Consider the following 10,092-nt stretch of genomic DNA (forward strand, 5'->3'; position numbering starts at 1 on the left):
AGCCAAGGGAGAGGGCTATCCTGAGCGCACTGGGGGGCTATATGGCGGTTCCAATACGGACTGGAAACCTACATATTGGAAACAGGCACATCTTAACTTGCCAGTGCCAGGGTGTATTGTACATCATAACCTGAGCATGACTAAAGGGGTGGGTCACCTTTAAATTAAACTTTTTGTATGTTACAGAATGTGCTGTTCCTTGCAACTTTGCAATTGGTCTTCTTATTTATTTTTTTATAGTTTTGGAATTATTTTTTATTAAAAAAAAGATCCTGGGGTGCCAAATAAGGGCTGTTATTGGCTATTTGGAAGCCCCAATGTGGACTAATAGCCTTCAGAAGGCCCTGCCCTACACTATACAGACTATAGGGTTGATTCGTTAAAACGTGCACTATTTATTGCATGCATTAAACATTTTATCGCTTCTAATTTTCCATGTCTTAACGTGTTAATTTAGACGCGATGCTGTGTGCGTTATTTAAGTCACGAAGACTATTTTTGTGCGGTATTTGATGGAACGCGCGCTAATCAACACATTGCACACAAATAGTCGCCGCGTTCAAAAAAATGCACGCCATATTAGCCATACATGGCATTACTTTTTTCGAAAATGCCCATTTCGCTGCAAACTGGCGGCTGCATCACTCTGGGGCCGACACAAACTGAATAAATCCCACTGCAAAGTCCTTATTGTGTTGCCAAAAGCTCAGTAACTGTACTTTTCTATAATTACCGCCTGCTCAAGTAGGTGTTAATTTTCGCACAGACAAATGCGTTGTTTAGCGCGTCTAAGTGTTTGTGAATCATGCGTTAGTATTCTTTTACATGCGATAATACTTAAGCGAATCACACGTTTTTTCATGGCAATTTTAACGCAAAAAAGCATGCAATAAAACTTATCGACCTTTAGTGAATCAACCCTTATATATCTAAATGATTCACCTAAGACAATAATATAACAGGGAAAAGAACACACACCGTACCACAAACTGTAAATACTATTCCACACACAGGGAACACGAACATACCAACCACAGACCTTGGAGAGGTACCCACCTATCTACCATGCTACAAACATCGCAGTACCGCCCCCAACACAACACAATTATAATAGTACAACAGGCAGAGTCGGTTTCCCCCCTGGGCCAGGCTGTCAGCGACTTCACCACCCCCACGGCGGTTTATCCCACTCACCTCAGGAGTCAGGTAGGACACAAACGATGGCTGCTTGGGGGACTTGGCTTGGGGACTTGCTGTGTGTGTGGTGTTTGTTTCGCTGAGTAACTGGCATTTTCTAGTAATAAATACAAATATGAGGATAAGAAAGACTCTCTGTTGAAAGGAACCCATAACCATTAAACCATATGGCAATTAATAAAGGAGACTTTACTGCTCTTGGCTGTAGGGAATGTAGTGAAAACATGTTTTTCCTGCTGATTACAAAAAAATTAATTGTTTTGGGTTTACAGGTAAGGAGGAGTTCATCACTGGGGTTCAGCCCAACCTCTTACATAGTTACATAGGGTTGAAAAAAGACCAGTGTCCATCAAGTTCAACCCATCCAAGTAAACCCAGCACACCTAACCCACACCTACCAATCTATACACTCACATACATAAACTATAAATACAACCACTAGTACTAACTGTAGATATTAGTATCACAATAGCCTTGGATATTCTGATTGATCAAGAACTCATCCAGGCCCCTCTTATAGGCATTAACAGAATCTGCCATTACCCCATCTCTAGGAAGAGCATTCCCCAACCTCACTGCCCTCCCCGTGAGGAACCCCCTACGCTGCTTCAAATGGAAGCTCCGTTCCTCTAATCTAAAGGGGGGGCCTCTGGTGCGCTGATTGTTTTTATGGGAAAAAAGAACATCCCCCAACTGCCTATAATCCCCTCTAATGTACTTGTACAGAGTAATCATGTCCCCTCGCAAGCGCCTCTTTTCCAGAGAAAACAACCTCAACCTCGACAGTCTCACCTCATAGTTTAACCCTTCCATCCCCTTAACCAGTTTAGTTGCAGTCTCTGCACTCTCTCCAGCTCATTAATATCCTTCTTAAGGACTGGAGCATTATTCCATAATTATTTCCTTACTGGCAGGTACATTTTCTTAAAAAATAGGTGGAAACAAACGATAATCCACCTTTCCTGGCACCTCTTCACAGGCCCAAGATGGAGCTACTACTGAACTCAGGTAGAGGCTCTTCATGTACATGAGGAGACCTCCCACCCCAGGTTCTGACTTCTGAATGTTTTGCCCTGCGATACATGGATATCAGGGACACTGGTCTCTTTACCGTTCCTAAGTTAAGGTGGCCATACACGGGCTGATTCTAGCTGCCGATATCGGTCCCTTAGACCGATGTCCGTAGCTATTTGAGCTATTTGACCCATGTAGGGGCACTAACGACGGGCCTACCCGACTGACATCTGGCCTGAAATTGGCCAGATATCGATCGGGCAGGTTAAAAAATTTAGTTGATCGGGGACGCATCGGCTCGTTCATGCAGTCCCCAAACCGACTTTGCCTATACCTGTCGTTATAATTTGATTGTTTGGCCCTGGATTCTCCTGATATCGCCCACCCATATGTGGGGGATATCAGGAGAAGATCCGCTCGCTAACATTTGGCACGCCCAGTGATTGAATCTTTCCTTCTCCTTTAAACACCGGCTGATGACATGAAGATGGTGAACCGACTTGGGTGGAAGGATAAGGATCTGAAGGTACAGTAAGAAGGGGTACAGGTAACAGCCATATATATGTATGGTGCTGATTGGATAGGGTATGTAGATGCTACCCTACAGGGGAACAACCCCCCAAAAATGCTAAATTGTACTGAGCACTTAATAAAGGACATTTATTTTCCCTTTTTTTACTTTTTTTACTTCTTGATACCGGCGGTTTAATGCTACTATGCTTTTGGCTTTCACGTAGATTTTGCCAGCAGATGTAAATGAGGGATGACGAGGATGGTGCTCTGAAACCCCCCCTGCATAAATCGTTTGACCCTCTGAGCTGCAGAGCCAAAAGCATGATATAAGCAGTATAACATCTAATTTCTAAAGAGATAAAACACTGAACATTAATGTAAAGTGTTCAGGTGAATCATTTTATATTTTTGGAGGGGGGGGAGGTTGGTAGATTCTCTGGGAATGGGAACAAAATGGCATTTAGTAGGGGAAGAGCTTTGGTAAGCTATAGTTGCCCTTTAATATTTTGAGCAGCTTGCTTAAATAATAACAATGATGAAACCCTAATACTGCGGCATTGCTATAATAATGTTAATTGTAGGTCCTGTCCTGTTAACCAGGCACGAAGGGTTAATGCGTCCATTTCTGCGCTTGAACCTTAACTCTAGCACGGGGCCCGTTATCACTGTAATTACACCCATCTGTGTGTTTGTTATTAAATATATACTGCATACATAGATTATTCATGGATATCTATTATATGCTTTACCTCTATAACCGCAATTAAATCTGCGGCCAGGAACGCGGCAGGACATATGGAAATGGGTAGCTTGCTTATTTTTTGGCCGGCGGCTCATTTGCTTTGGTGGAGCAACTGCCTCTTTGGGCTAATTCTGTGCATGTGTTTGTAAGTACGGCAGGTAAATCATTATGAACATTGCTTTATATCTCATTAGTCTTTAGATTAGGTACTTTATTCCTGTAGTTACACTCGTGGCTGAAACTGAGAAAAACATAAAGGTCTCTAATCAAAAACACTGGTTGGGAATGGACTAGCGTTAATACAGAAATGCCTCAGACCAATAAGGGAAGACAGAAAGAAACAGCGGTGCCTTTAAAGGGTAATATAGTTATATAATATTCATTTTCCATTTAATATATTGCTCTGCATGTCTTTACACTTCTCTGAGTAGTACTGGCACCACCAGGGGGCACTGTGGGGACAGACAGTAGTTACCAGACAGCGATGGTTAGCGCCAGTTATTAGCTCCCCAACCAATATGGATGCTGATGTGTAATCTCTTTGAGACCGAGTATTGCTAATATTAGGGATGTTGAATCATGTTTCCTGGTACAGCTATGAGACCTGTTATAGCTATGAAACCTGTTATCCAGAGTGCTTCGGACCTGGGCTTTTCTGGATAAGGGATCTTCCTGTATTTTGGATCTTGGATCTCCGTACCTTAAATCTACTATAAAAAAACATTTAAACATTATTTAAACCGATTAGGATTATTGTTTTGCCTCCAATAAGGATTAAATATATCTTAGTTGGGATCAAGTACAGGTACTGTTTTATTATTACAGAGAAAAAGGGAATCATTTAACCATTAAATAAACCCAATAGGGCTGTTCTGCCCCCAATAAGGGGTAATTATATCTTAGTTGGGATCAAGTACAGGTTTTCAGCTCTGCACAGCGCAGTTTTATTATTACAGAGAAAAGGGAATCATTTAACCATTAAATAAACCCAATAGGGCTGTTCTGCCCCCAATAAGGGGTAATTATATCTTAGTTGGGATCAAGTACAGGTACTGTTTTATTATTACAGAGAAAAGGGAATCATTTAACCATTAAATAAACCCAATAGGGCTGTTCTGCCCCAATAAGGGGTAATTATATCTTAGTTGGGATCAAGTACAGGTACTGTTTTATTACTACAGAGAAAAAGCAAATCATTTTTGGATGCTTGAATTAAATCTGCACATAAAGATGTGGGGCAGCAAATTTTTTTTTTTAATTATGAAGTCATGCAAAATAGTCTATAAAGAGTTTATAAGTAGACTAGTGATGATAAAAAAGCCTTTTGAGTCCACATCTAGCCTTCTGGCATGCAGTTGGTCAGTCCTTTGTGGGACTAACTCACTACTAAATATTGATTTCCAATAACATTAGGGATTTGTTTTTTACAAACCTTAGGGTCACATTTCTGTTGCCTAAGAAGCAGTTGCACCAAATGTATGGAGGGTGATTTAGAGTGTTTTGCCCCTGCTTCCAGATCTACCACTGACTGTGTCAATACACTTGATATTGCCCTTTGTGCTATCTCCCTTACTTCTGCCACAATTTCTGTGGAAAATCTGTCTTAAACATAATCCTGAATTTGGGTTTGGGTACAACTTATGGTGCTTCTCTTTGGATCTGAAACAGTGCAAATGCATTCAACCAATTACAGGCATATTGAGTTCAGCCTGCATCCAACGGGGGCTGCGTTTAGGGCTGAATCGTCACATAGGGGAAGAATTCCTATTATTTCTACCTCCATATCTGCAAAGTCAGCCCAGAACGTTAGTGAAGGCTAAGAATGAAATTTCTTGTGACTAATGGTCGCAGGAAAGATCGTAATTGTAACATCTCTGCCCACCTTTAGAGATCCTCTGGTCTGGCCCAGCCTACAACTCATACTCCCTGCAGCCTCCTCTGGCTTTATATTTAGGCCCCAACCTTACCCAGGGCCCCATATCTAACCCCAGCTCTGCACAGCGCAGCACCAACACATCAACTTCATGCCTTAATGGACACTCCCTCTACGACACATATATCGCTAAGTGCTTGTTTTTTGGCAGAACTGTGCGCATGTCTAATGAGCAGAGATGGCAAATTCATTTGCAATATAAATATTTATTTGTAATGAACAAATATTAATGGCAAATCTCATGGCAGTAGAAGAGGATGTCATTAGTGGCACCAGGGTAGTTGGAAGACGTTGATGAATTCTTCAAACATCATCCTGGGTGCTGGATCTTGGCACCCACAGCTCCTTCCTTCACTGAAGAGCACCCTTCTGTATAGATTTCTCTATAAAAATATAAGAAGCTGTGGTGAAAAATCTGGGAATTAAAATCATGAAGTTGCTCACCTTTCTCGGTAGACTTGTTCCTCGGTGCCTGCAGGTGCTCTTTCATTTCAGCTCTCATGGCCGTTAGATTGCAGCTCTGTAATAAATGGGCGCTGCAGCAGCTCTGCACCTCTCCATCTGACGTGGGGGCCCTTTTGCAGGCAAGACGTTATAAAGGACCTCAAGCGCTCCGACCTTGAAAAAACAGAAAGATGGCTCAGCTCTCATAAAGTAGTGATTTACTGCTGGGATCTGGGGATGATCATTTCCAACAGGTAAAATCCGTGCAGACCCATCCAGATAGGAACTCTACCATTTTGTACCCTAAGTGAATAACTTCCCCCAAACTACTCAGCAACACCCGATCCATTGTTGAGTGCTGAATGCCCCTTGTGTGTAAGACCCCAGTCCCATCTGTACAATTCAGACTGTGTGTGTCGGCATTGGAACTTAAGATGGTTACTGTTCCCTCGTCTCCATTGTCTGAATATTTTTGTCAAGTTTTTTTTAAACAAAACAAAGAAATATATATATAGAGCAAGCCATACTTACTGTTTCTTGCGTCAACTTCAGCCTATAATGTGCCAGGTCGGTTACACGTGGCCGTTCTCACACACTCAACCAGCATAATACTCAAAGTCCTGGAGCGCTTCATTGACAGAGGCTGGGATAGGCAATTTACTCTCGCCAGTAGTTATAACAAGGTTTGCTTTAGAGCTGCTGTTATTGCTTGAGCTTTCCATAAGAGACATGATTGCTGGCGTCACAGTTTTATTCAAGAGGCCATCCCAATTTGTGTTCTGTGATACAGGAGATGGAGCAAATTAATATAACAGATTGGTTATTGGGAGTATACACACTTACAATCCTTGCTATGGAAGGAAAGCCATTGGTAATGGTGACACAATGATACAGGTTGGGGAATTAAGGAAAAGAGGAGGAACATCACATGCTAGCATATAGCCCAATGGGTAATTTCTTGTCCATTTTGCTAAATCACCTCCAGCTGCATAATCCATGGTGAGGCAAATATGATGCTCAGTTATAGTTATAGTTACACCCCTGCAATTAGTATTGGAATATAAAGATATTACATTGCCTCCACTGATAAAGTTGCAGGCAGAACAACTGGAAGCCATTGCTCCATCTCATACAATACAAATGAGTGGCTTTTGACTGACAGTTTATAGAAGACGACTCTGCCATGTTGGGGTTAATGCTGAAGCAGGAGAGAGAGATCACATACATACAAATATACAAGATATAAGAAGCCGTGGTAAAAAACTAATTACCCCTAAAATATCACATGATTAATAAAGCAAGATATTAACCCCAACAATTACAGCTTCTCACTTTAAAATTGAATCCAATAAAACTAAATCAGGGAATTAAAATCATGAAGTTGCTCACCTTTCTCGGTAGACTTGTTCCTCGGTGCCTGCAGGTGCTCTTTCATTTCAGCTCTCATGGCCGTTAGATTGCAGCTCTGTAATAAATGGGCGCTGCAGCAGCTCTGCACCTCTCCATCTGACGTGGGGGCCCTTTTGCAGGCAAGACGTTATAAAGGACCTCAAGCGTTCCGACCTTGAAAAAACAGAAAGATGGCTCAGCTCTCATAAAGTAGTGATTTACTGCTGGGATCTGGGGATGATCATTTCCAACAGGTAAAATCCATACAGACCCATTCAGAAAGGAACTCAACCATTTTGTACCCTAAGTGAATAACTTCCCCCAAACTACTCAGCAACACCGGATCCATTGTTGAGTCTGGCAACGCTGAATGCACCTTGTATGTAAGACAATATGTTGTCAGGGTCGCATCTGTACAATTCAGACTGTGTGTCGGCATAGGAGCTTAAGATGGTTACTGTTCCCTCTTCTACATTGTCTGAATTTTTTTGTCATTTTTTTAAAAAAAAACAAAGAAATATATATATAGCAAACCATACTTACTGTCATACTTTCTTGCATTAACTTCAGCCTGTAATGTGCCAGGTCGGTTACACGTGGCCATTCTCACACACTCAACCAGCATAATACTCAAAGTCCTGGAGCGCTTCATTGACAGAGGCTGGGATAGGCAATTTACTCTCGCCAGTAGTTATAACAAGGTTTGCCTTAGAGCTGCTGTTATTGCTTGAGCTTTCCATAAGAGACATGATTGCTGGCGTCACAGTTTTATTCAAGAGGCCATCCCAATTTGTGTTCTGTGATACAGGAGATGGAGCAAATTAATATAACAGATTGGTTATTGGGAGTATACACACTTACAATTTTTGCTATGGAAGGAAAGCCATTGGTAATGGTGACACAATGATACAGTTGGGGAACTAAGGAAAGGAGGAGGAACATCACATGCTAGCATCTAGCCCAATGGGTAATAAATAGAATTTAGAAATTGGCTCTGCCATGTTGGGGTTAATGCTGTAGCAGGAGGGAGAGATCAAATACATACATAGATACAAGATATAAGAAGCCATGGTGAAATAACTAATTACCCCTAAAATATCACATGGTTAACAAAACAGATTAACCAAAAACAATTCCAGCCTCTCACTTTAAAACTGAATCCAATAAAGTGAAATCTGGGAATTAAAATCATAAAGTTGCTCACCTTTCTCGGTAGACTTGTTCCTCGGTGCCTGCAGGTGCTCTTTCATTTCAGCTCTCATGGCCGTTAGATTGCAGCTCTGTAATAAATGGGCGCTGCAGCAGCTCTGCACCTCTCCATCTGACGTGGGGGCCCTTTTGCAGGCAAGACGTTATAAAGGACCTCAAGCGCTCCGACCTTGAAAAAACAAAAAGATGGCTCAGCTCTCATAACGTAGTGATTTACTGCTGGGATCTGGGGATGATCATTTCCAACAGGTAAAATCCATACAGACCCATTCAGATAGGAACTCAACCATTTTGTACCCTAAATTGAATAACTTCCCCCAAACTACTCAGCAACACCGGATCCATTGTTGAGTCTGGCAACGCTGAATGCCACTTGTATGTAAGACAATATGTTGTGATGGTTATTCTTTAAAAAAAATAACACACACATGTCCTGAAGACAGCTTGAGTCTAAGCCGACACGTATAATTAAACACCATTTTTTTGTTTCATACAAGTCCTGTGAGTGCGGTTTATTTGTGCTTGCTAATTATGTTATGTTAACCCTGCACCCAGGCAGTACCTGGAGCTGTGTGTGCACCATTCCTGGACTTTTAATATATATATATATATATATATACTTACTGTCATAGTTTCTTCTGTCAACTTCAGCCTGTAATGTGCCAGGTTGGTTACACGTGGCCGTTCTCACACACTCAACCAGCATAATACTCAAAGTCCTGGAGCGCTTCATTGACAGAGGCTGGGATAGGCAAATTACTCTCGCCAGTAGTTATAACAAGGTTTGCCTTAGAGCTGCTGTTATCGCTTGAGCTTTTCATAAGAGGCATGATTGGTGGCTTCACAGTTTTATTCAAGAGGCCATCCCAATTTGTGTTCTGTGATACAGGAGATGGAGCAAATTAATATAACAGAATGGTTATTGGGAGTATACACGCTTACAATCCTTGCTATGGAAGGAAAGCCATTGGTAATGGTGACACAATGATACAGTTAGGGGAATTAAGGAAAGAAGGAGGAACATCACATGCTAGCATCTAGCCCAATGGTTCATAAATAGAATTTAGACATTGGGTCATTATATGAGGGATTTTGATGATGGGTGGGGGGTCAATCAGAATCTACTGGAGGGTCATCTAGTTCCTTAAAACTCTAACTATAATCTAATACATCTGGAATGGATCTCTATTCACTAATTATAATGCCACAATAGGTCAAATACAGTATTATATACATACGCAGAACAAATGGCTTTTCTTTACTTCTTCAGCTCCATTTGATCCCAAGCGATTCACAGGAAATTTGGCCAGAAGCTGCAGAAAGAATAACATAGATGTTACCGAGACAGAATAATGTGATAGGTGAATCAGTGTTAATGAATGCGTACTATTCCACAATGCATCCTCTGAACAATGTATTCTACAGATGAAGGAAAGAGCAAATATACATTTAATAGAAAGCCATGAAAGTGACAGGAATGCTGTGTGTATAACAAGCCCCTAACAGAGGGCTATAACATGATGTTGTAGAGATGGAGACTTACTCTTTTTACTGTAATGGAGAATTCAGATGGGAGAGTACATGGAATGGTCGGCCTTTCATACTGGACAATTGTAGACAGTTCATGCACTGTTTTTCCATTAAAAGGGAA

The 10,092-nt window shown here is 41.4% G+C and overlaps 2 long non-coding RNA genes across 2 annotated transcripts; both read right to left on the reverse strand.

Annotated features, from left to right (window-relative positions):
- Positions 1–5,585: 5,585 nt before the first annotated feature.
- Positions 5,586–7,393, reverse strand: LOC101734944. The gene is made up of 3 exons (XR_208427.3): positions 7,233–7,393; positions 6,375–6,622; positions 5,586–6,017 (listed from the first exon to the last, which is right to left on the reverse strand). It is a non-coding gene; the product is annotated as an uncharacterized LOC101734944 (long non-coding RNA).
- Positions 7,394–7,811: 418 nt separating this feature from the next.
- On the reverse strand, positions 7,812–9,744 carry LOC105946922. Its single transcript, XR_001170355.3, has 4 exons — positions 9,680–9,744; positions 9,066–9,319; positions 8,437–8,610; positions 7,812–8,029 (listed from the first exon to the last, which is right to left on the reverse strand). It is a non-coding gene; the product is annotated as an uncharacterized LOC105946922 (long non-coding RNA).
- Positions 9,745–10,092: the final 348 nt, after the last annotated feature.

The sequence above is a fragment of the Xenopus tropicalis genome, chromosome 3, assembly GCF_000004195.4.
Source record: "Xenopus tropicalis strain Nigerian chromosome 3, UCB_Xtro_10.0, whole genome shotgun sequence".
Classification (NCBI taxonomy): Eukaryota; Metazoa; Chordata; class Amphibia; order Anura; family Pipidae; genus Xenopus; species Xenopus tropicalis.